Source organism: Argentina silus, assembly GCF_951799395.1.
Source record: "Argentina silus genome assembly, chromosome: Y".
NCBI classification, from domain to species: Eukaryota; Metazoa; Chordata; class Actinopteri; order Argentiniformes; family Argentinidae; genus Argentina; species Argentina silus.
This window is the reverse complement of record NC_139654.1, coordinates 27,600,626-27,626,749: the sequence shown is the minus strand read 5'-3', so window position 1 is coordinate 27,626,749 and position 26,124 is coordinate 27,600,626. Positions and strand designations below refer to the sequence as shown.

The following is a 26,124-nucleotide window of genomic DNA, read 5'->3' as shown; positions in this document are numbered from 1 at the left end:
AAAAAGTTTGTGTGAAAGATGGTTTGGGTAGTTTCTATGGAGATGAACAGTGACATCACAGCACATGTCTGATATGGAGGATATTTTGGATTTCTTCACCAACTTTTGAAGAAAGCTCAAGGTAAATATTGCTTGAAATGAAAATATTTTTATTGTATGTCATTTCCAAACATGACGTAACATCAACTGAGTTTGTAAATAAATCGATTTTTTAACGTACATAGATGTATTTTGCATGCATGAAATGCTAGGTACCAATTCATAGCTAATCTGTGATGCTAGCTTGGATTTTTTTACAAAATACTGTAAGATTGTCATTTCCACCTCCGTCATTTCCAACACATTACCTTCTTGGGTGGAAATGACAAAGGTGAGGTGGAAATTACATTTATGCTTACAAGGTGCAATTCATAGATTGCGAGGCTACATATGTGTAATTTATTTATTAAAATGTACAATGTTAATGTTTTATTCAAATGCATATTTGTTGAAATGCATTTTCATCTATTTTTAAGATGCCGCGGACCTCTACTGCAGAAAGGTCTCAGGCCTATAGGCACAGAATAAAAGAGGACTGTAACAATGTCCGTGTACACAGAGAGGCAGACGCAGCGTGTCGGTGAGGGAAAGGTCCCGTTTATTCATAAAGTCAGTAAACACTCGGCGACTTTCCAGTCGCCCTCCTTCCTCTCGAACGCATAGGGAAACACATATCTTAAACCATCTAGTCAACGAGGCTTCATTTGCAACAGGTGTGCAACGGAGCCTCGCTGACGTCACCCTAGCCACGGTCCTGTAGCTCCCTCTACAGGCCGAACGCTGCATGTCCCCCAACATACCCCCACCGCCCGACACAGGCCGGGGACACGACGGCCGACAACCTACTCCCCCCCCCCCGCACGGGAGAGGAAGTCTGCCACGACCATCTGCACCCCCGGTCTGTGCACGACCGAAAAGTTGAAGGGCTGCAACGCGAGATACCACCGGGTGATCACATCCTTCATGCGGTGGAGCCACTGGAGGGGAGCATGGTCGGAGTAGAGGGTGAAAGCGCGACCCAGCAGATAGTAGCGGAGGGCGCCGACCGCCCACTTGATGGCCAGGCACTCCTTCTCCACCGTGCTGTACCAGCCCTCCCTCTCCGATAGTTTCCGACCATTGGACCGGATCCGGGGCACCCTTCCGGGTGAGGTCCGTCAAGGGACTGGCCAGCTCTGAAAACCCCGGCACGAACTGCCGGTAATAGCCAGCCAGCCAGCCCCAGGAAGGCCCTCACCTCCTTCTTCGTCTTGGGCCGCGGAGAGATGGCCTTTTCAATATGCGGCCGCACCTCCCCCCGACCCAAGTGGTACCCCAGATACCGGATCTCCCTCCGCCCGATCACGCACTTCTTCGGGTTGGCCGTCAGCCCCGCCTGCCTCAGGGACCACAGAACAGCAGCCACACTCTGCACATGCCGCGCCCAGGTGTCACTGTGAATGACAATTTCATCCACTTAGGCCGCAGCATAGGCAGAGTGCGGCCGCAGAATGCGGTCCATGAGGCGCTGAAAAGTGGCTGGGGCTCCGAACAACCCGAAAGGGAGCACCGTGAACTGGAATAGCCCGAGCGGAGTGGAGAATGCAGTTTTCTCCCGGGATACCAGCGAGAGTGGAATCTGCCAGTATCCCTTCGTGCAATCCAACGTCGTGAAATATTTGGCCGTGCCAAGCCGGTCCAAGAGCTTGTCAACCCGGGGCATCGGGTAGGCATCGAACTTGGAGACCGCATTAACCCGTCTATAATCCACACAGAACCGTATAGCCCCACCCGGCTTGTTGACAAGCACGATGGGGCTACACCAGTCACTGCGGGACTCCTCGACCACACCCAGCTCCAGCATGGCTTCCAATTCCCTGCACACAATGTCTCGTTTGTGTACCAGCAACCTATAGGGACGCGTGCGCACCGTTAAACCCGGCTGCGTTTCTATATGGTGGTCGATAAGCGTAGTCAGACCGGGCAGGGGAGAGAACACGTCGGCGAACCTGGCTTGCAAATCTGCAACGTCCGTGGCCTGGCTAGCAGAGAGATGGTTATCAATACCGACCGGAGTGCTAACTTTTGATTTTGGGACTTCCGGACCAAACTCATCTCTCTCTGGAATTATTGTAGGAGATTTACGTGATACACCTGCAAGCTATCCCCCCGGTCCGAGCGTACTACCTCGTAATCCACGTCCCCCATGCGACGTGTGACCACAAACGGCCCTTGCCACTTCGCGAGTAATTTCGTGCTGGAGGTGGGTAACAGTACGAGCACCTTATCTCCCGGTGTAAATTCTTGCAGGTTAGTTCCCCTGTCGTACAGTCGCTTTTGATGCTCCTGGGCTTGCAGCAAATGCTCGCGTGAGATAACCCCTAGGGCGTGGAGCTTTGTGCGCAAGTCCTTTCCTCCCAATTTTCTTTAAGAAGGTCTAGGACACCCCGGGGCTTACGCCCGTAGAGTAATTCAAACGGGGAAAACCCGGTGGAAGCTTGGGGGACTTCCGGTACGGCAAACAGCAGGGGATCTAGCCATTTATGCCAATTCCGACTATCCTCGTATACAAACTTCCGGATCATTGACTTCAAGGTCCGATTGAACCTCTCACAAAGGCCATCAGTGGCCGGGTGGTAGACACTGGTTCGAACCGCCTTGATGTTCAACAAGCCATACAGTTCTTTGAGGGTGCGTGACATAAAATTAGTGCCCTGATCGGTGAGAATCTCTTTCGGGATTCCCACGCGGGAGATTACTTGAAACAATGCCTGCGCTACACTCCTGGCAGAGATATTGCGCAGCGGTATTGCCTCGGGGTATTGGGTTGCGTAATCTATCAAGACCAACACAAATCGATATCCCTGTGTACACCGATCAAATGGCCCGATAATATCCATGGCTATGCGGTCGAATAGGTTCTCGACCAATGGTAAGGGCCGCAAGGGGGCCCGTGGAATGGCTGGGGGATTTACCAACTGACATTCGCGACAAGAAGCACACCACCTACGCACCTCTGCCCGAATTCCCGGCCAATAAAATCGAGCCATTATACGGTTTAGTGTGTTATCATACCCTAAATGGCCCGCCATGGGGTTGAAATGAGCCGCCTGGAAGACAATTTCCCGGCGGCTACGAGGAACCAACAACTGGGTTACTTCCTCCTGGCTATGTGAGTCACGACTTACTCGGTACAACCTGTCGCTGATAATCGCGAAATAGGGGTGGGCGCGTACTGTGTCTGGCCGTACCAAAGTACCATCAATCGCTATCACTTGGTCATAGGCCGGTCATAGGCCGATCTTTTTCCCTTCAAAATGAATTTCGATCGCGACCACAGGATATTCGTGAATGTCCCCATGCACACACTTCACCAACACCCTCGATGCCTTTAACAATGCCCCCGGTCGAACCAGGCGCTCCTGGATCATGGACTGCATGCAGCCCGAATCCAAGAACGCCTGGTGCGTATCATGTTGTATCCTTACCGGAACACGATACGCCGCTCCTGGTCCGGGGGGAGGGCCCGGTATGTCGCCGATGCGGATGACCTGCCCCACCTCCCTCACTGGGCACTCCGCCCATACATGGCCCGGCCGTCCGCATCGCCAACACACCCCCCATGTCGATCGGGGTGCTTCCTGTGGGGCCAAGGCTGGTTCTCGACATGCCTGCCCCAGCCATCTCGTCCTCGGGGCGGGCGCCGGCCTCTCCTCCTCCGGCAGCATGGCACCTTCCGGGCGCCGGCCCCCCGCCCCCTGGCGCGGGGCCGGGGTTGGTCGCCGGGGTTCCTGCGGCGGGAGGGAGAGATGGTCCTCCGCCAAGGTAACGGCGGCCGTGAGATCCTGGGGCCGGTGGTACTGGACCCAGGCGGCGGTCCGGGCCGGGAGCCCCGTGAGGAAGTGCTCCAACACCACCTGGTCCCCGACCTCCTCCGCCGAGCTGTTCCCTGGGTCCAGCCACCGCCACGCGCTGTCCCGCAGCCGCTGGGCGTAGGCAAAGTGCCGGCTCCCCTCCTCCATCGCCAGGGCCCGGAACCGGCGACGGTGTTCCTCCGGGGTGAGGCCCAGGCGGTCCCGAATCGCCCGGGCGAGGGAGGGATAGTCCCGCTGGGCGGCCGTTGGCAGGCTGTGGGCAGCGAGCTGCGCCTCGCCCGACAGGAGGGGCAGCAGATGGTACGCCCACTCGCCCTCCGGCCACCCCGAGATCCTCGCCGTCCCCTCGAACACCGCCAGGAACGCCTCCGGGTCGTCCAGGTCCCCCATCTTCTGGAGGTGTACCTTGGGGGGACCTTGTGGCGACCCGGGCGCCGGTCCCGCTTTGATGGCCCAGACGAGCTCCCGGAGGAGGGCACGGTCCTCAGCCCTCGCCGTCGCCATCTTTCCCATTGCGGATTGCCGCTCCAGTATGAGGGCCATCCCTCCGATGGCCGCGCTTAACGCCTCCATTCCTCTGTGCGCCACGTTGGGCGCCACTGTAACGGGGTCCATTGTACACAGAGGCAGACGCAGTATGTTGTTGAGGAAATGTTCTCGTTTATTCATAAAAGTTCGTTGTGACTTTCCAGTCTTTCCAAAACCACTCGGCGACTTTCCAGTCGCCCCTCCCCTGCCAAACAGAGGCACACACATCTTAAACCATTTAGTCAACGAGGCTTCATTCGCACCAGGTCTGCAACGGAGCCTTGCTGACGTAACCCTGGCCACGGTCCTGTAGCTCCCTCTACAGGCCGAACGCTGAATGTCCCCCCACAGAGATTAATCCAATGAGGGTAGTGTCATCCGCGAACTTCAGGAGTTTGACAGAAGGGTGGCTAGAGGTGCAGCTGTTGGTGTAGAGGGAGAAGAGTAGAGGAGAGAGCACACAGCCTTGTGGGGCTCCGGTGCTGATGGTCCGGGGCTCCGAGACAAGCTTGCCCAGCCGTACCTGCTGCTTCCTGTCTGTCAGAAAGTCAGTGATCCACCTGCAGGTGGGCTCAGGCACGCTCAGCTGGGATAGCTTGTCCTGGAGGAGAGCTGGGGCGATAGTGTTAAATGCAGAGCTGAAGTCCACAAACAGGATCCTGGCGTAGGTGCCCGGGGAGTCTAAGTGCTGTAGGATGAAGTGAAGTCCCATGTTGACCGCGTCGTCTACAGACCTGTTGGCTCTATAGGCAAACTGCAGTGGGTCAAGGAGTGGGTTGGTGATGGCCTTGAGGTGGGTGAGCACGAGGCGCTCAAAGGTCTTCATTACCACAGAGGTCAGGGCGACTGGTCTGTAGTCATTAAGGCCTGTGATCCTCTGTTTTTGGGAACTGGGATGATGGTGGATGTTTTGAAGCAGGCAGGTACCATGCATTCAGCCAGTGAGGTGTTAAAGATGTCCATAAACACTGGAGACTTATGGTCTTATGGTAGTGGATAAAGTTAAAGATAGTTTGGTTGGTTGGATGGATGGATGGACGGATGAGAGAGGGGAGTTATAGATGAATCAATACAATTAAGAGGTTAATCGGTATGGGTTAAACTGAGTGAAGCAGTAGTGACTGGTGAAAGGAAGAAAGGATGATGGCTGGGTAGTGGAAAGAAAGTGAGATAGTAGGATGGACAGATTGATAAAAAGATGGTCAGAGGGTAGGATCGCGAGACTCCTGTGTATGATATCTAGAGTACTTGTACAGCTCAGTACCTGTTTTATTCACCCAGTGTCACGCCCTCCACTTCCTCCTAGTCTGTGCCAGTACCTCCCTCTCTCTTGTCTGTCTTTGTCTGTCTGTGTGTGGGCATGGCCAGGCTCCAGTTCTCTGTCACTCACCATCTCCACCTGCTCATTCTGTTCACCTGTTGGTCATCTGCTCATCACCTCCTGTATTTAAACCCCGGCTTCCCATCAACTCTTCGCCAGATCGTTGTTTCAAGTTAGTCTCGTTCTCGGCCGCTTAGTCGCATATAGATCTAAGTCTTTGTGTGTTTCTCTGTTTAATCGCCTTCTCCCTTGTGCTCCAGAACCTCGACCCTGCCCTGTCTGTCTGCATGCCTGCCCTTCCTCATTTGCCATTTCCCCCCTGCTTGTCCCGTTTCCTGTTATTCCCTCATTAAATACCCTATTATTTTATATCCTTGTCCTGACTCCTGTTCCGCACCTGGGTTCATTCGCTCTGACCGTAACACCCAGCTCAGATTATTACCACTGATGATGTAGAGTTACACTTTCCAGGCCCATAATAAGCAATTAGAGAGCATCTTAAAGTCACTGTTCCATAAAGCTTTAAATCTGTCACCAGTGTGGATGAGGAGATTTGGAGAACAGATAAACATTTGCATCCTTTCTATGTTGTTGCCCAATCTCTGTGAGAATGTAAATGAGCTAATTCCGAACACATTTACATCGATGTGTAAACTGAAATGTTTATTATTATTATGTACTGTCAACTCAATTGCTAAAAAATGTATTTTGTGTAAATAAAATACATCATTTAGGCCATTTTAATTACCATCACAGACCTTCAGTATAGATTACATGAGCATTTAGGATATACAGTTGTCCATTTATTTCAAAGACAGTGTCAAGGCAGTTTTTTTTTTTCTTTTCTTAAATTAAACATACAGAGCATGCATGAACCATCATTATGATATTATTAACCACCATTAACCATCATTATGATCCAACACCTTTTGATATGGTCAAAAAATGACATAACAGCCCATTTCCCTCCCTGAACACCTTGAGAGCGGAAGAGGTCTGAGCTGTAGAGCGACTTCTGAACAGGGGCTGAGGTGGCTCACCTCCGATAGTAACACTTTGTTCATTTACGTACAGTGCTTGCTCTTTCTGGACGGCCAGACAGTTTATCACCTCTTCCGTCAGCAATTTTAACCTCTTAAGCCGGACGGGACCAATTACCAATTTCTGCTTTAATTTGATATGTTTAGATGTCTGATCAGGTAGTCATAACACAGTAAACTGCATGGGTGAATGCCGCATATCACTGGAAAGGTTTGCCACCAGACGCTATAATATCTTTGTTGTCGGTGACGGATATCGTTTTGGATTGGTAAGTAAAAATACTAGCCTTTTATAATGTGCTGTTGTATTTATTTATTATAGCCTTGCGCTTAGGACAGGAGTATGACACACAACCAGTGTTTTCTATCCATTGTCCATGTCTGTTTAGATGCGCAATTGGGGGTGTGTTCCTTGGTTTTCTGCTCCATACTGTATTTTTCACTATACTATTCACACATCCCTGTGGGAATTAGGGGGTCTGGGTCATGTTTAGCCCTAGTTTAGCAACACACTTCATTCCATTTTGTGTGCACACGCTTTTTGGTTTCATGATGTTCTCACATTCACGTTATAATCTGGGTGTCTTTGTGTGTCAACACTCGTCTCTGTTTGGCACCATATAAACAATTCAGACTGTTTTACCTTGTAGGCCCAGTCGATAGCATGTTTCTTATTGTTTTCTTGTAAATCAAGGGGTGATGAATGGAACGTTTGCTTTTTAAATAACCTGTTACTGTTGCAACTCTCCATTTACTGCTATTACATTGGCCATAAAGATGTACAAATGAGATATGGTCAATATCCATATCGATCCTGCTTTCCTTTGTTCATTTTTCAGATTTTTCTCCCCACTTTACATTATTAACATTATGTATTTCCTGTATAATATGTCAAAATTTCATATTTGTCTTCTTATGGATTTTCAAGAGTAGGACATGAAATGAACGTTAGTTGAGTTCAATCAAGACATTTTTACCTGTGGTACATAAAGTATTTTACATATATTACATACACTCACCGGCCACTTTATTAGGTACACCTGTTCAACTGCTCTTTAACGCAAATATCTAATCAGCCAATCACATGGCAGCAACTCAATGCATTTAGGCATGTAGACATGGTCAAGACGACCTGTTGAAGTTCAAACCGAGCATCAGAATGGGGAAGAAAGGTGATTTAAGTGACTTTGAACGTGGCATGGTTGTTGGTGCGAGTATGGTAAATTTAAAGACAATATAAGGGTTGTAAATCCCACACCTAGGGGAAAAGGTCACAAGGACACCAGATGGTCCTGGAACATCTCAGAAGGGGTGAGATCAGATAAGTGGGGGTTGACTAGAGGGTATGAATGCTTTGAAGTAAAATGGTTCAGGGCTGCAGAAACAGGATGGAGTGATCTAGGGACAGGATAGATGAGTAATAAACACAGTTGTAAACAGCCAAGACAAAAGGCTTTTGAAAACAGCCTGGGTCAATTGATCTTTCAACAGACAAACTGCCACCAAGCCAGATAGGAGTATCTCCCGGGATGACGAAATGTAGTTCTTAAATGTCATTGGTGTAAGTAGACAGGAATTTGAATGAAGGGCGTTGACCTGTGTGATGTTTATAAAAGGACAGGTAACGGAAGTGGAAGGGGTTCAACTTTGCAAATCCATTACTTAAATTCTACTACATAATTGGCGTCACGAACAGGATTGGATAAATAAGGCTCTGTGGGGGGACATGCAGCGTTCGGCCTGTAGAGGGAGTTAAAGGCCGTGGCCAGGGTGACGTCAGCGAGGCTCCGTTGCACACCTGTTGCAAATGAAGCCTCGTTGACTAGATGGTTTAAGATGTGTGTGCCTCTGCGTTCGAAAGAAGGAGGGCGACTGGAAAGTCGCCGAGTGTTTACTGAACTATTTATAGACTTTAATAAACGGGACCTTTCCCTCACCGACACGCTGCGTCTGCCTCTCTGTGTACACGGACATTGTTACAGGCTCGCATCGTGAACTATCGTTGAGGAAGGGACCGGACGATTTATACAAATTTAATGAGCTCAAAACCAGGTAAGCAGAATTCCTGCCTTTAGTAAAGAAAATTTGTATAAATCGTTCTGGATTTCCGGCCTCTACGGTAAGAAACACGTGCATGAGTCTTACCAATAAAGAAATCAAATTTAGGATTTGAACTAGAGCTGGTGAGGATTTCAGAAAATGTGCATGCTGTAATTGTTAAAAATAAGGTAAATCCCGTGGATAAACGCTGTGATATTAAATAAATATTACAGGGCTGTACGGACGGAAGAGCTTAGAATAAACGCCAAATCAGATCAATATTTTACGCCTGCTCGGGTAAAATGTAAATTTTATGGAATACCGCTGAAATTGAAATTGATTGATTTGGGGCTGGACAGTAAGCTAAAGAGTTAGTGATATTTGAGGTCTGTATAGGTGTATACTAATCTGTGGATGCCGCTGTCATATTAAATAAATATTACAGGTCTGAACGGGCAGATTATTGCATGGATAACGCTGAAATATTGTTGATATGTAGTTAGTGAAATAGTGCTGGATAGAAGTGTTAAATAGGCGGACGAAGATAACAGAAGTACTTGTTAGCGCTGTGTTATGATAGAAAACTGCCGCCTGTAGTTTTAATGAAATATTGCTGGGTCGTATTGTGATAATATTTGTACAATTGCTGTGTCGTGTTGTGAAAATGTTTGTAAAAATCGCTATGTTGTGAGTGTTTGTGAAAAGCGCTGTGTTGTGTTGAGAGAGTGATATTTCGTTGTGCTGGCTTATGTTGAGAGAGATATTCTGTATAAACACTGTTGGTCGGGAATTGAGGACTACAGTTAGTATATAACATAAGAGAGAAGACAAAAAGTCTAATCAATTAGATATATTATAGACATTAGATATAGAAGAATAAAGAGTATATATTTTTAGAGAACAGGTCAATGTGTGAACTTTTTAGGCCTCCTAGAGTACAGAATAATGAGAATATAGTATGATATATAGTATATCTGTGTATACGGAATTGGAAGAAAGCCATCGGTGCCTCTTAAAGGAAACGTAAGATACTTCTTGTAAAAGCCAAATAATTAAAAGTAAGAATAGAGACAACCCTTTTGGGGAGTCGGAGTGTGATAAGTGGAGACGGTGAAGGAAAAACGGGAAGACCGCCATCTTGAAACGTCATTCGAGTTGGGCAGTATTGTTGTAAAAGGGGGAGGGAACCAACTGAGTGGGTTGAGTGCGTATTATAACAATAGACTCCACAGCAGTTAGGTTTAGGATGAATGAGTGAATGAATAAATAGATAATGAAATAAATAAATAAGATAAAATAATAATATTTTATTGTATAAGTATATGCTGAGTGAAAGTGATTCTTAATTGAAGAGATTCATGTCTGAGCTCACACTGATTTAATTCACCTTCTAGGGTTACACACACACACACCTCACATTCACACCCACTCTACACACACATACCCCTCCCACTCACTCACACACACACACACACACACACACATACTCACATCACATACTACACTCATACATACATTACACACTCACACACCTAGACACATACACATAATTATACCAATATAGATACACACTTATTCATACATTGTCATACATACAAATACACTCTCAAGCACACATACATACATGCAAATACACACAGTGTTGGTTATATCTATATTTGATTCCCAGGGTGTAAGACACCTATTGTGATTAGGATATCTCAAGTTGATTCCAAAGTGGTTGCCTAACATATTTCTTTAATTTTACAGTGATATCCTAGATAACCAATAATACAATATTGTTCTCTTTTGACAAAATTACAGAAAAGAGTGAAAATTAAGACATTTTACAATAACCCTAAAAATAATTACTGCAAAAGGAAAAATGGAGAAAGGGATTACCATGGTAACTCCAGTAGAAGTATTAGAGAATAAAAACCCTCTCTTAAATAACCAAATAAAAGGGATGTCAGTAAAATGGGAAAAACGAACCCGTAAGAATTATACTAAGTGGCCTAAGGAGGGGACATTTGATGTTGCAATGTGTAAGGAAATGGGAACACTGATAAGAAACCACAAACCTCGAGAAAATTCAAGAAAGAGACAGGAGAAAAGAAAGAGAGAAATAGACATGTTGAAACTGTTCAAAGCAGAAGGGGAAGCAATGTTAGAGGCTAGAGAGCTAAGAAAGTTGGAGAAGGGCACAGGGGAAGGAAATGAGGAAGAAAAGGTGATGCCCCCACCCTACAGCCATGGGGAATTCCCTGTGTTATCAGCAAAGATACACCTGGATGGGAATATAAAGGTGGAAGAAGAAGATGAGGAAGAAGAGAAGGGAAGTACAGAGAGAAGGGGATCAAGAAGCCCCATAGAGCTTGACTGTTATGCTGGATTAAAAGAGGCCCTAAATCAGGTAGAAAAAGGCAGGTGGAGGTCAGAGTCAAGACAAGAGAAGAGGACTAAACCAAGCGCACGCCGAACAGAGAAACAGCTATACAGCACACCCAGAGATGAGGGAGCAACCACCTGGGGACCCGGAGATGACCCAAGAGATGACCCGAGGTCCGGTGACGAGAGACAGGAGGAGAGGAGGTCTGGGATAAGCCAGAGGGAAATAGACCAAGCACAAACAGTAGATGAAATAGTTAGTGACTGGGAAGAAAGTGTTAGGAGAAGACATGAGGAAAGATCCAGGACTACTGAACGAGAGTTGAGGGATAGGGAAAAGATAGGTCACCCAGAGAGATATCATTGCCCTATCCTGGTAAAAGGAAATCAAGGACACTATGTGCCCTGGGGTATGCAGGACTTACAGGGAATAGTTAGCAGATTATCTGACATACATGATGGAGCAGGTAAATGGATTAGAAGCTTTGAGGAAGAGACTGCAGGGAAACTGCTGGCGGTGGGAGACCTCAAAGCCCTGTTGGCCAAGGTACTGGGGGTGGCAAAGATGGAAGACATTCTCATAAGTTGTGGACTGTGTGACGGTCGCAGCTACACTCCGCCCGGGTCTGTGTTTGTTGTTGTTGTGTGTGTTCTGTGTTTGTTTCCTGAATGTTGTGCAGCAGGCTCCATATGGTCCATGGTCCGAAGGCTCCGCCCACTTCCTGGATGATCAATCCATTCCACCAATCAGCCCAAGCCACATGGACTATAAAAGCCTACTGAGTCACTGTTCTGGAGCTGTGCTAGCTCACCACCTTGTGTGTATTGTTCGATCTTGTTGAGAGTATTAGTGATTATCCATTTAGGGATACTGGTTGCTGTGTGTGTGTGAGTGTGATTTGGAGGAGGTTTAGCTTGAGGAAACAGGTAACAGTATTTTCACTTTATTATTATTAGTCACTGATTTACACAACTTCACCTTGTCACGTAGTTTATTCATGTTAGAAACACTAGGGCTAGGGGCGACTGGGTTTATGTACTTTTGTTTGAGATTGTTGTTTAGTTAGTGAGGTTTTGGTTTATTGGTGTTTACTTTTATTTTAAGCTCAGATAGGAGCAAGGACTCACTCTTTGTGGAGTCCAGTTTTCTTTTGTGATTATTGTTTATTTGTTTCTTTGATTTCCCCTGCGCCCATAGGGAATTTGCCTCCTTTTGTTGTAGTTTTGGGGGATCTAAAAGACAGTACAATTTCCCTGTTAATAAATAACTTTAATAATTACCCACACCATCGGGTTTATGTTGCTTCTCTTTTCCCTAACGAGCTAGGGTCGTAACATAAGTGGGGGCTCGTCCGGGATAATATCCATCTTAAATCTGTTAAAAGATTTTCCTGGACCCAAAAAAGTTGTTAGTGGCTAGGAGTTGAGTTGTCTTTTAGAGATGGCCTCATTTGAAATAGAACAGTTCATGACCAAGCCTACCATCGAGCAAATCGATGATTGTAGAAAAGACGAGTTAGTCCAAATAGCAACCCACTTTGGTCTCCAATTTCCCAAACGAATAGTTAAAAAGGAGTTAAAAGCTCTAATCATGGAGGAATTGGTGGAAAAGGGTCTTGTGCTGGCTCAGGGAGAGGTGCCTGAGTTGGAGGCTGGTGCGGCGGCAGGTCAGACCAAGCCCAAAACTGATCCTTTTACAGTGGAAGGTGAGCTGTTTAAAACCCCGTTACGCAAAGAGGGGGATATCACCTTGCCTCAATTTGATCCTTCACCAATTGCCAGTACTGGGTCCCTCGGAGACATGGAGAGGCAGAAGATGCATCTTGCTTGTCTCCAGATGGAGGCCCAGGAAAGGGCAGAGACGAGAAGGTTAGAGGCCCAGGAAAGAGCCGAGGCCAGACGGCACGAGCTGGAATTGACAAAAATTGAAGTAGAAAAAGCTGTGAGAATACGGCAGTTGGAGCTTGAGTCCCAGAGGGAGAGCCAGGCTGCACACACGTCGACCTACTCCACCACTTCACCCCACCAATCTTTCGATGTCAGCAGACATATAGTATTAGTTCCACAATTTAAAGAGACTGAAGTGGATTCCTATTTTAGTGCGTTTGAACGCATCGCTTCCGCATTGAATTGGCCAGTTGAAGTTTGGGCCCTGTTACTGCAATGCAAACTCTCTGGTAAAGCTCAGGAGGCAGTAACTGCGCTTCCCATTGAGCATAGTTTAGATTATGAGCAAGTAAAAGCCGCTATTTTGCGTGCCTATGAATTAGTGCCGGAAGCTTATAGACAGAAATTTAGAAATCTTAGAAAAGCCCCGACACAGACCTTCGCTGAGTTCGCTAGGGAAAAGGGAACTCTTTTTGACAAGTGGAGCAGTGCGTGCAAGGCTACTGATTATATTGCACTGAGGGAGTTAATTCTTTTAGAAGAATTTAAACAGTGCTTGCCAGACCGTATTGTTGTTTATTTGAACGAACAAAAGGTAAATTCACTTTCTTCTGCTTCCGTGCTGGCCGACGAGTATATACTGACTCATAAGACTGTTTTCTCGTCAGTCTCTGCTGAAAAGTCTCGTCCTGATCTGGCTGTGCACACTTCTTCCTTTAAGACACACAATCCAAAGAAAGAAGATAGGGAGTGTTTTTATTGTCATAAATCTGGACATGTGATTTCAAATTGCATACTTCTTAAAAACAAAGAGCAGCAATCTTCTCAGAGGGTATCACATCAAAAGGGCGTTGGATTGGTCAAGGTAGAGTCATGTTTTAACACGGAGTCTACTGCTACCGACGTGGATAAATGTTTTAAACCATTTATATTTGAGGGATTAGTTTCACTGACAGGCGAAGCTCACGATCAGCGCCCGGTGCGTATTTTAAGAGACACCGGTGGTTCGCACTCTGTAATTCTGTCCAGTGCCTTGCCGTTTACAGAACAGTCTGCGTGTGGCTATGGCGCAATGTTGCGTGGGATTGAGATGGGTTATATCCCTCGGCCCGTACATAGAGTACATATAAAATCAGAGCTAGTTACAGGTTTCTTTCCTGTCGCTGTGTGTCCAGCGCTGCCTATTAGTGGTATCACACTTTTGATGGGAAATGATATAGCTGGGGGTAAGGTAACTCCTACTCTAGAAGTACTAGACTCGCCGCAGTTTAGCGAATTATGTGAGGTGGAACCGCTTCACTCAGAGCTGTTTCCTTTGTGTGCAGTTACTCGCGCACAATCGCGTAGAAAGCAGGTTGAGCATAGTGATGTTTATCTTGCTGACAGTGTGTTAATGCGAGCATTTTCAGGAGAGGGTGAGATGGAGGGTGTTTCAGTTTCTCCTGGGGAGAACGTTACAGAGTCAGTGCGCTCTGTTAATCTCAACCCGTCCCTTCCAGTGACCCGTGAGCGTCTGCGCGCTGCGCAGAGGGCTGACCCTACGTTATCGAAATATTTCTCAGAAGTGGTGAGTGTCAACAGTGAAAAAGAGAAAAAGGTTGTCTATTTACTTGATAAGGGTGTTTTGGTTCGTCAATGGTCTCCTTCCGTAGTTGATGGTGGTGAATGGAATTCTGTCTTTCAAGTAGTTGTTCCCGCTGAGTACCGGCAACATATTTTATCGGTAGCTCATGAAAGTCAGTGGTCAGGACATTTGGGTATTACCAAAACCAGATGATCAGATGATCCTAAGGCATTTCTTTTGGCCAGGGTTAAAATCTGATGTAGCGAGATACTGTCGCTGTTGCCACATATGCCAGCTGGCAGGGAAGCCGAATCAACCTATTCCCCCCGTCCCGTTGCATCCCATACCTGCCATAGGAGAGCCGTTTGAAAGGGTAATAGTTGATTGTGTTGGTCCTTTGCCCAGAACCAAAAGTGGAAATCAATACTTGATCACCGTTATGTGCGCAGCCACTCGTTTCCCAGAAGCTGTCCCAGTGCGCAACATAACCGCTAGTTCAGTGGTGAAGGCTTTAACCAAATTCTTTTCTACATTTGGCCTACCCCGTGTGATCCAATCTGACCAAGGCACAAATTTCCAGTCCAAACTGTTCAAGCAGGTACTGAAAATTTTAGATGTACATCACATCGTTTCCAGTGCCTACCATCCTGAAAGTCAGGGTGCCTTAGAACGGTGGCATCAGACGTTAAAAGCTATGCTCCGAAAGTACTGTTTGGAAGATGGAAAGAGTTGGGATGAGGGTGTGCCATTCATGTTATTTGCAGCCCGTGAAGCTGTCCAAGAATCCCGAGGATTCAGTCCTGCGGAGCTTGTCTTTGGCCACACACCTCGCGGTCCGCTTAAGTCACTGCAAGAGCGATTTTTGTCGGCCGACTCCGCTGCTGAACGAAATGTGTTAGATCATGTTAGTCAGTTTCGTGAGCGTTTGCATCATGCCAATGCCATTGCCAAAGAGGCTCTAGCCAGGTCACAAACTGTGATGAAGCGTCATTACGATCGCTCTGCTGTTCCCAGACGTTTTCAGATCGGTGATAAAGTTCTGGCTTTACTACCTATCCCTGGTTCTGCCCTGTCAGCAAAATTCTCTGGTCCTTACGACATTCGTGAGTGTCTTAGTGACACAGATTATGTGATTAGCACACCTAAGAGACGGCGAGGTACTCGCGTCTGTCATATAAATATGTTGAAACGTTATTACTCCAGAGAGGAGTTCGGAGCAGGTAAGGAGACAGGTCAAGTTGTCCCAAAACCTATTGTCCCGGTGAATTGTGCGTTACTCGTAGCAGAGAGTTCGCATGTGTCTGATGAGGACCTTATGGCGCGTCACTCATCAAATCAGAGTAGTCGGTTGGTGAATTCTGAGATGTTGAAGGTGTTGCCACAACAATTAATTCACTTGTCAACTGAGCAGCAAGTAGAGGTGATGGAATTGATAAGGCGTTTCCGTTGTATAGTTGGAGATGTTCCCACTCAAACCACCGTTGTTCAACATGATATTCATGTTAAGGATGTGAAACCCGTTAAACAGCATCCTTATCGTGTTAACCCGGTTAAACGGGCATTGATGAAAAAGGAAGCAGAGTACCTGTTGCAACATGGCTTAGCCATACATAGCTCTAGCTCCTGGAGTTCTCCGTGTCTGTTAGAGACTAAACCTGATGGTTATCCTCGTTTTATAACGGATTTTCGCAAAGTAAATGCCGTTACGGTTCCTGATTCTTACCCACTCCCGCGGATGGAAGATTGCGTTGACAACTTGGGCACGGCCAAATTTGTTAGCAAATTAGACCTGCTCAAAGGTTACTGGCAAGTACCCTTAACTGAACGCGCTTCTCAGATTTCCGCATTTGTCACCCCTGATTATTTTTTGCAGTACACGGTCATGGCTTTTGGGATGTGCAACGCTCCCGCTACCTTTCAGAGGTTGGTGAATACAGTTTTGGCAGGAGTGCCTAACTGTAATGCTTACCTTGACGATCTGATTGTGTACACGTCTACTTGGGAGGAGCACATAAAAGTTTTGGAGCAAGTGTTCACTCGGCTTGCTGACGCATCCCCCACAGTGAATCTAGCAAAGTGTGAGTTTGGAAAAGCCAGTGTCACTTATTTAGGCAGACAGGTAGGTCAAGGTCAGGTGCGGCCTGTGGAGGAAAAAGTCTCTGCTATATCAGAGTATCCAGCTCCCACCACTAGGAGAGCTCTTCGCAGATTTTTAGGCATGGCAGGATATTATAGGAGTTTCTGTCAACTTTTCCACCATAGTTTATCCGTTGACCACAATACTAAGTCCGAAGGTAGGATTTGTGTGGACTCCTGAGTGTCAAAGTGCTTTTGACAATGTGAAGTCTTTGTTAAGCCACTCCCCTGTGCTCGCGGCGCCAGACCTCTCCAGGCCGTTCAAGTTAGAGGTTGATGCCAGTGGTGTTGGAGCTGGGGCTGTGTTGTTGCAGGAGGACCTGGTTGGAGTTGATCACCCTGTGTGTTATTTTTCAAGAAAGTTCAATAGGTATCAATGTAGATATTCAACTATTGAAAAAGAAACTCTTGCTCTGCTGTTGGCACTCCAGCTTTTCGAGGTGTACGTTGGGTCCAGTCCTTTGCCGGTAGTGGTGTTCACGGATCACAACCCTCTTGTGTTTCTCAATCGCATGTATAACCACAATCAGAGACTCATGAGATGGGCTTTGATAGTGCAGGACTACCATTTAGAAATCCGGCACAAAAAGGGCACAGATAACATAGTAGCTGATGCCCTGTCTAGAGTGCTCGAGGAATAGATTTCAGAGATTTGGATGGTGAGAAATTTTAATAAATCTATCAAACATTTTTTGGATTTGTGTCTTAAGGGGGGGGGGGTGACGGTCGCAGCTACACTCCGCCCGGGTCTGTGTTTGTTGTTGTGTGTGTTCTGTGTTTGTTTCCTGAATGTTGTGCAGCAGGCTCCATATGGTCCATGGTCCGAAGGCTCCGCCCACTTCCTGGATGATCAATCCATTCCACCAATCAGCCCAAGCCACATGGACTATAAAAGCCTACTGAGTCACTGTTCTGGAGCTGTGCTAGCTCACCACCTTGTGTGTATTGTTCGATCTTGTCGAGAGTATTAGTGATTATCCATTTAGGGATACTGGTTGCTGTGTGTGTGAGTGTGATTTGGAGGAGGTTTAGCTTGAGGAAACAGGTAACAGTATTTTCACTTTATTATTATTAGTCACTGATTTACACAACTTCACCTTGTCACGTAGTTTATTCATGTTAGAAACACTAGGGCTAGGGGCGACTGTGGGTTTATGTACTTTTGTTTGAGATTGTTGTTTAGTTAGTGAGGTTTTGGTTTATTGGTGTTTTACTTTTATTTTAAGCTCAGATAGGAGCAAGGACTCACTCTTTGTGGAGTCCAGTTTTCTTTTGTGATTATTGTTTATTTGTTTCTTTGATTTCCCCTGCGCCCATAGGGAATTTGCCTCCTTTTGTTGTAGTTTTGGGGGATCTAAAAGACAGTACAATTTCCCTGTTAATAAATAACTTTAATAATTACCCACACCATCGGGTTTATGTTGCTTCTCTTTTCCCTAACGAGCTAGGGTCGTAACAGACTGGGAGGAGCAACAGGCAATACCAGAGCCGATGGGATGTCATTTGACCAGACCAGAAATGAGATGTGGACAACCCTGAGAGAAGAATATCCACAGAGGCTGGATATTAAGACCCTGAAGGGAGACCCACTGGGAGAGACTGAGAATCCTGCCACATACCTGCACCAGCAATTGAAGAAGTGGAAACTAGAGACCGAAGTAGACCCAGAGGGAGACCCACTGATGACAACTCTGTTCAGAACCACAGTGGTAGATGCCATGTCCCCTCCGGTGAAAGGCAGGTTAGAGGATGTGGTGGGACTCACGTCCAAAACACACAAGGAATTCTGTGATCATCTGGTCCATGCAGTGGAAAAATACCGGAAAGATGAGTCAAGGCTAAAGGAGCAAGAAAAGGAGAACCAGAGAAAGTTAACACAGCTCCAGCTGGGGGAACTCACAGAACGAAACAAAAAGAAGATACAGGGCGTAATGGGCGCCGTAACCGAGAAACCAGTTCCATACAGAGCTACACCAGAACCACTTCCAGTGCTGAGACCTCAGGGACAAGAGCAACCCACCGTACCTGTAATTCAGGTGTATACCCAGCAGCCCCAGCAGTTTCAGCCATGGACGGACAGACAGGGACCCCAAGGAAGGTTCCAAAGGACAAACCCACAAGGTCCACCTGATGTGTGCTGGAGATGTCAAACACCAGGACATTTCCGGAGGGATTGTATTAATCCATGGCAGCCGAGGGAGAAGAGTAGACAGGGCTAGGGTCAGCAGCAGCAGAGGCCTCCACAAGGACCAGCCAATCCATATAGGGGACTAAATTATGGTTACTAGGGATGCCCAGAGAATCCGAAAAGGGAGGGTCAGCTTCCAGTATTAACCACAGAAGCTGATCAAGAACCAATGCTGTAGGTTCAAATAGAAGATAGGAAACAGAGCCACAACCCTGCCCATACTGATCTCTGACCAGACACCGGTGAGTCTCTTGGGGAGGGATGCATTATGCATGCTGGGGATGAAAATATGGTGTTCCCCAGAAGGTGTATATGTAGATAATATGGCAATAAAGATACAGGAAATACCAATAACTGCAAGCGCAAATGTTTACTGGATAGGGGACATAAATTAAAGAAACAAGTAACCCATTGATAAAACATTCTGCAGGCAAGGAATTCATAAAGATAATATATACCACAGGAAGTAGCCATATTGGTTAAAACAACAGGTTCAGATGAAAGAAAAGGCAGATAATCAATTAATAGAACCAGTAACGCAGCTAGAGGATATAATACGCATGCATCGGATTGCAGGGCCATTTGAGCAATCCATGTGGCTCCGAAGGGGGGCGAAGGTAGACTCTACAGGATTGTGGAGATCGCATGAGGGTACTATAGTGGCGCCTACGGTGCTACTGGGGATTTTGATCACTGGTGCGCATGGTTTTGACCATTGCGCAAGGGGGGAAGTTATGAGAAAGATAAAAATCCAAGGGTATTGGGCACCCTATTTACAGGTAATGGTAGAAAATGCATTTAAACTTATCAATTAAATAATTAAAAACATTTAAATTACAAATTTGGTAATGGACTATGGAGATATGATAAAATAGGTCATTGGGAAAAGATACATGCTTGTTGTAATAGATAGATTCAGCAGATGGGTAGAAGCAGGGAACAGGGGTTAAATTTCTAACAAGAGAAGTAATACCAAGATTTGGAGTAACTAATGAGATTAGCTCAGATAACGGTGCAGCATTTATTCAGAAAACTGTGAAACAAGTCATACAGCAGTTAAGAATAAAGCAAAGATTAGGTTGTATCTACCATTCACAATCACAAGGAATGGTAGAAAGAATAAATGGTACCCTCAAAACAAAGCTGAATAAGATATGTGCCAGCGCAAAGCTTAATTGTGTAAATGCCTTGCCACTTGCATTAATGAATTATCGCATGCAGACTAACAGAAACACGCATTTAACACCGCATGAAATGCTTACGGGTCGACCCATGCCAGTGCTAACAATAAGAGGACCTTACAAAGGACCACCACTTGAACAACGCCAGATAGAATTGAAACAATATATGAATCGATTAACTGAGATACACAAAGTTATATGTTCACAGGAAAAAGACAAGCAGCTGGAGCGGGAGACACCCCTGCCCAATCCGAGAACTCCAGGAGACCAGGTATACATCAAAGTCTTCAGAAGGAAGTGGAACGAGCCAAGGAGAGAGGGACCGTACGAGGTAGTGAGAGCCACCCCCACTGCAATACAAGTCTGAGGGAGCCTAACCTGGTACCACTTGAACCACGGCACCAGGGTTCCGAGACAAGAACTCAGGCAAACCAGAGAAGAAGACGAAAAAATGGGTGAGATCGTACAGGAGCACAGAAGAAATGAGGGCATGGAATTTGGGAAAGAAAAAATGAGCTAGCCTGATGTAAGTCATGTTCATGACGATGCAAATGTAAAGAGATTTCGAACTGTTCTGTTGCACACGTTGGGACTCATTTTATTTTTCTACAAGAATCATTTGCCATGACGGGAATCGAAACCGGGCCGCCCTGCGTTACAAGGCAGATTCCTATCCGCTAGACCATTTGGGAAGACTTGATATGTACACCCTAAGATATTTAAGTGTCATTTCGATGAGGTCTGTAGCAGAGGCCAAAGAGCACACCAAACAAATAATCATGTGTTTAAATATCCTTGTCGTTTTGAAAAATTACCATTGTCACCTGCACAGGAATGCCATGCGGCCAACATTGAAGAAATGTGCTTCTCAAATCTGTCATTAACACTGTTTTCCACACGCTTTTTTCATTGCATTGCCATATAATCAATTGGTCATTGATGCGTCACGAATAACGACAATGCGTCGAAAATTAAAGAAATGTAAACATGAATTATGTTATTACTGTCTAAGCATCGCAAAGCTGTATGCGTAAAGGTGTCTGACGTCACAGTGGCTTGCATGAAACAAAGGAATTAGAGAAACATCAGACTTGATGAAAACAGTCTCTCCCATAATAACTCACGGGCTGCTTGTGTTTTTTAGGCCTTCGCAAGCTATCGGAAGTGTGTGCGCGGCAGGAGAGACAAATCCATGTTTTCGCGCCTTTTTTGCCATTTCCAGGTTCAAAAACACACAGGCCCCAAAAATAAAGAAACGGCTGTCCAGCCAAAATTGAGGCTTCAAACTTGATAACAGTTTCTCCCACAATAACTCACGGCCCGCTTGTGTTTTTTAGGCCTTCGCAAGCTATCGGAAGTGTGCGCGCGGCAGGACAGACAAATCCATGTTTTCGCGCCTTTTTTGCGATTTCAAGGTCGAAAAACACATAGGCCCCAAAATGAAAGAAACGGCTGCCGCGCCAAAACGATGGCTTCAAACTTGATGAAAACAGTCTCTCCCATAATACCTCACGGGCTGCTTGTGTTTTTTAGGCCTTCGCAAGCTATCGGAAGTGTGTGCGCGGCAGGACAGACAAATCCATGTTTTCGCGCCTTTTTTTTTAGATTTCAAGGTCGAAAAACACATAGGCCCCTGTAACAATGTCCGATGGTACACAGAGGCAGACGCAGCGTTTACGTTGAGGGAACAACTTTCCCGTTTATTCATACAGGGCGTTTTAAATGTTCGTTGGGACTTTCCCGTCCCCGCTTTCCAGCCTTTCCACGCTCAGCGACTTTCCAGTCGACGTTCTCTCTTCTGTCAGCCTGTCTCGCCGTCTCCAGCTTAGCTCGCCTACTGAAATGGCAGAAGCACACACATCTTAAACATTCGCCGGCGAGACTTAATTCGCAGCAGGTGTGCAACAAAAGTCTCGCCGACACAACCCCGGCCACGGTCCTGTAGCTCCCCCTACAGGCCGAACGCTGCATGTCCCCCCACATACCCCCACCGCCCGACACAGGCCGGGGACCCGACGGCCGACGACCTACTCCCCCCCCCCTGCACGGGAGAGGAAGTCTGCCACGACCATCTGCGCCCCCGGTCTGTGCACGACGGAAAAGTTGAAGGGCTGCAACGCGAGGTACCACCGGGTGATCCTCGCGTTTACATCCTTCATGCGGTGGAGCCACTGGAGGGGGGCATGGTCGGAGTAGAGGGTGAAGGCGCGACCCAGCAGGTAGTAGCGGAGGGTGCCGACCGCCCACTTGATGGCCAGGCACTCCTTCTCCACGGTGCTGTACCGGCCCTCCCTCTCCGACAGCTTACGGCTCAGGTACAGCACCGGCCGGTCGGCCCCCTCCACGCGCCGGGTCAGCACTGCTCCCAGCCCTCTATCCGACGCGTCCGTCTGTAGGGAGAAAGGGAGGTTAAAATCAGGCGCATACAGGACCGTTTCTCCACAAAGAGCCCCCTTAAGGGCCTCGAACGACCCCTGGCACTGGCCCGACCATTGGACCGGATCCGGGGCACCCTTCCGGGTGAGGTCCGTCAAGGGACTGGCCAGCTCTGAAAACCCAGGTACGAACTGGCGGTAATATCCCGCCAGCCCCAGGAAGGCCCTCACCTCCTTCTTTGTCTTGGGCCGGGGAGAGGCGGCGATGGCCGCAGTCTTTTCAATCTGCGGTCGCACCTCCCCCCGTCCCAAGTGGTACCCCAGATACCGGATCTCCCTCCGCCCGATCACGCACTTTTTCGGGTTGGCCGTTAGCCCCGCCTGCCTCAGGGACCGCAGAACAGCAGCCACCCTCCGCACATGCTGCGGCCAGGTGTCACTGTGGACGACAATGTCGTCTAGGTAGGCCGCAGCATAGGCGGCGTGCGGCCGCAGAATACGGTCCATGAGGCGCTGAAAAGTGGCTGGGGCTCCGAACAACCCGAAAGGGAGCACGGTGAACTGGAATAACCCGAGCGGAGTGGAGAATGCCGTTTTCTCCCGGGACACCGGCGAGAGTGGAATCTGCCAGTATCCCTTCGTGCAATCCAATGTCGTGAAGTACCTGGCCGTACCAAGCCGGTCCAAGAGCTCGTCGACCCGGGGCATCGGATATGCATCGAACTTGGAGACCGCATTAACCCGTCTATAATCCACACAGAACCGTATAGTCCCATCTGGCTTGTTGACAAGCACGATGGGGCTACACCAATCACTGCGGGACTCCTCGACCACACCCAGCTCCAGCATGGCTTCCAACTCCCGGCACACGACGTCTCGTTTGTGCACCGGCAACCTATAGGGACGCGTGCGCACCGTTAAACCCGGCTGCGTTTCTATATGGTGGTCGATGAGCGTAGTCCGACCGGGCAGGGGAGAGAACACGTCGGCGAACTTAAGCTGCAAATCTGCAACGTCCGCGGCCTGGCTAGCAGAGAGATGGTTATCAATATCGACCGGAGTGCTACCTTTCGATTTTGGGACTTCCGGACCGAACTCCTCTCTCTCTGGAACTATCGTAGCCAGAGCAACAGTGACCACGTCGTTCCATTTTTTTAGGAGATTGACGTGATACACCTGCAAGCTATCCCCCCGGTCCGAGCGTATAACCTCATAATCCACGTCCCCCATGCGACGTGTGACCACAAACGGCCCTTGCCACTTCGCGAGTAATTTCGTGCTGGAGGTGGGTAACAGTACGAGCACCTTGTCTCCCGGTGTAAACTCTCGTAGGGTAGCCCCCCTGTCATACAGGCGTTTCTGACGCTCCTGGGCTTGCAGCAAATGCTCACGTGAGATAGCCTTTAGGGCGTGGAGCTTTGTGCGCAAGTCGAGGACGTACTGGATCTCACTCTTACTGTCGCTAGACCCTTCCTCCCAATTTTCTTTAAACAGGTCTAGGACACCCCGGGGCTTACGCCCGTAGAGTAATTCAAACGGGGAAAACCCGGTGGAAGCTTGGGGAACTTCCCGTACCGCAAACAACAGGGGATCTAGCCATTTATGCCAATTCCGACTATCCTCGTGGACAAACTTCCGGATCATTGACTTCAAGGTCCGATTGAACCGCTCACAAAGGCCGTCAGTGGCCGGGTGGTAAACACTGGTTCGAATCGCCTTGATGTTCAACAAGCCATACAGTTCCTTGAGGGTGCGTGACATAAAATTAGTGCCCTGATCGGTGAGAATCTCTTTCGGGATTCCCACGCGGGAGATGACTTGAAACAATGCTTGCGCTACACTCCTGGCAGAGATATTGCGCAGAGGTATTGCCTCGGGGTATCGGGTGGCGTAATCTATCAAGACCAACACAAATCGATAACCCTGTGTGCTCCGCTCAAATGGCCCGATAATATCCATCACAATGCGGTCGAATGGGTTCTCGACCAATGGTAAGGGCCGCAAGGGGGCCCGTGGGATGGCCGGGGGATTTACTAACTGACATTCCCGACAGGACGCGCACCACCTACGCACCTCTGCCCGAATCCCCGGCCAATAAAATCGAGCCATTATACGGTGCAGTGTTTTGTCATACCCTAGATGGCCCGCCATGGGGTTGAAATGAGCCGCCTGGAAGACCATTTCGCGGCGGCTGCGGGGAACCAGCAACTGGGTTACTTCCTCCTGACTATGTGAGTCACGACTTACCCGATATAACCTGTCGCTGATAATCGCGAAATAGGGGTGGGCGCGCACTGTGTCTGGCCGTATCAAAGTACCATCAACTGCTATCACTTGGTCAAAGGCTGATCTGAGGGTCTCATCACGAGACTGCTCGAGGGGAAAGTCGCCTAGCAGCGGATAGTTCGGCAAGGAAGTCTCGGGGTGAGGCGCCCCCGCCGGCTCCGGCTCCCCGGCAGTGTCGCGAGGCGCCGCCTCGGCACAGAGCACCTTACACGCCACACACCTCCCTAGCTGTCGTGCACGCATCCCGGTAGCCCTCTTTACCGCTTGAGGAAACCCCTCCCAATCCACACCTAGAATCAGGGGATGCGTGAGGCGTGGGCTAACCGCCGCCTGTACACTATGGTTTTTCCCCTCAAAATGAATTTCGATAGCGACCAGCGGATATTCGTGGATGTCCCCATGCACACACCTCACCCGCACCCTCGATGCCTTCAACAGTGCCCCCGGCCGAACCAGGCGCTCCTGGATCATGGACTGCATACAGCCCGAATCCAAGAACGCCTGGTGCGTATCACGTTGTATCCTTACCGGAATACGATACGCCGCTCCTGGTCCGGGGGGAGGGCCCGGTATGTCGCCGATGCGGACGACCTGCCCCACGTCCATCGCCTGACACTCGGCCTGCACGTGGCCCGGCCGTCCGCACCGCCAACACACCCCCCCTGTCGCTCGAGGTGCTCTCTGCGGGGCCGGGGCTGGTTCCGGATCGGCGCGCTCCTGCCATCTCGTTCTCGGGGCGGGCGCCGGCCTCCCTCCTTCTGCTCCCCCGGCTCCTCCTGGGCGTTGGCCCCCCCCCCCTTGCCGCGGGGCCGGGGTTGGTCGTTGTGGCCCCCGCGGTGGGAGGGAGAGATGGTCCTCGGCCAGACCCACGGCGGTCTTTAGGTCCTGGGGGCGGTGGTACTGGACCCAGGCGGCGGTGCGGGCCGGGAGCCCCGCGAGGAACTGCTCCAATACCACCCGGTTCCCGACCTCCACCGCCGAGTTGTTCTCGGGGTCCAGCCACCGCCATGCGCTGTCCCCCAGCCGCTGGGAGAAGGCGAAGGGCCGGCACCCCTCCTCCATGGTCATGGCCCGGAACCGGCGTCGGTGTTCCTCCGGTGTCAGGCCCAGGCGGTCCCGAATCGCCCGGGCCAGGGACTGGTAATCCCGTTGGGCGGCCGCCGGCAAACTGTGGGCCGCGAGCTGCGCCTCCCCTGACAGGAGGGGCAGCAGATGGTAGGCCCACTCTCGGTCCGGCCACCCCGAGATCCTCGCCGTCCCCTCGAACACCGCGAGGAACGCCTCTGGGTCGTCCAGGTCCCCCATCTTCTGCAGCTGG

The 26,124-nt window shown here is 48.7% G+C and overlaps 1 pseudogene across 1 annotated transcript in view; it reads left to right on the top strand.

Moving 5' to 3' along the window:
* LOC310824053 (fibroblast growth factor 12-like) overlaps positions 1–8,788 on the top strand; it is a 138,644-nt pseudogene extending 129,856 nt beyond the window's left edge. The window contains exon 5 of the transcript in view: positions 8,765–8,788. The product of the transcript in view is annotated as a fibroblast growth factor 12-like (transcript). The remainder of the gene's footprint in view (positions 1–8,764) is intronic.
* Positions 8,789–26,124: the final 17,336 nt, after the last annotated feature.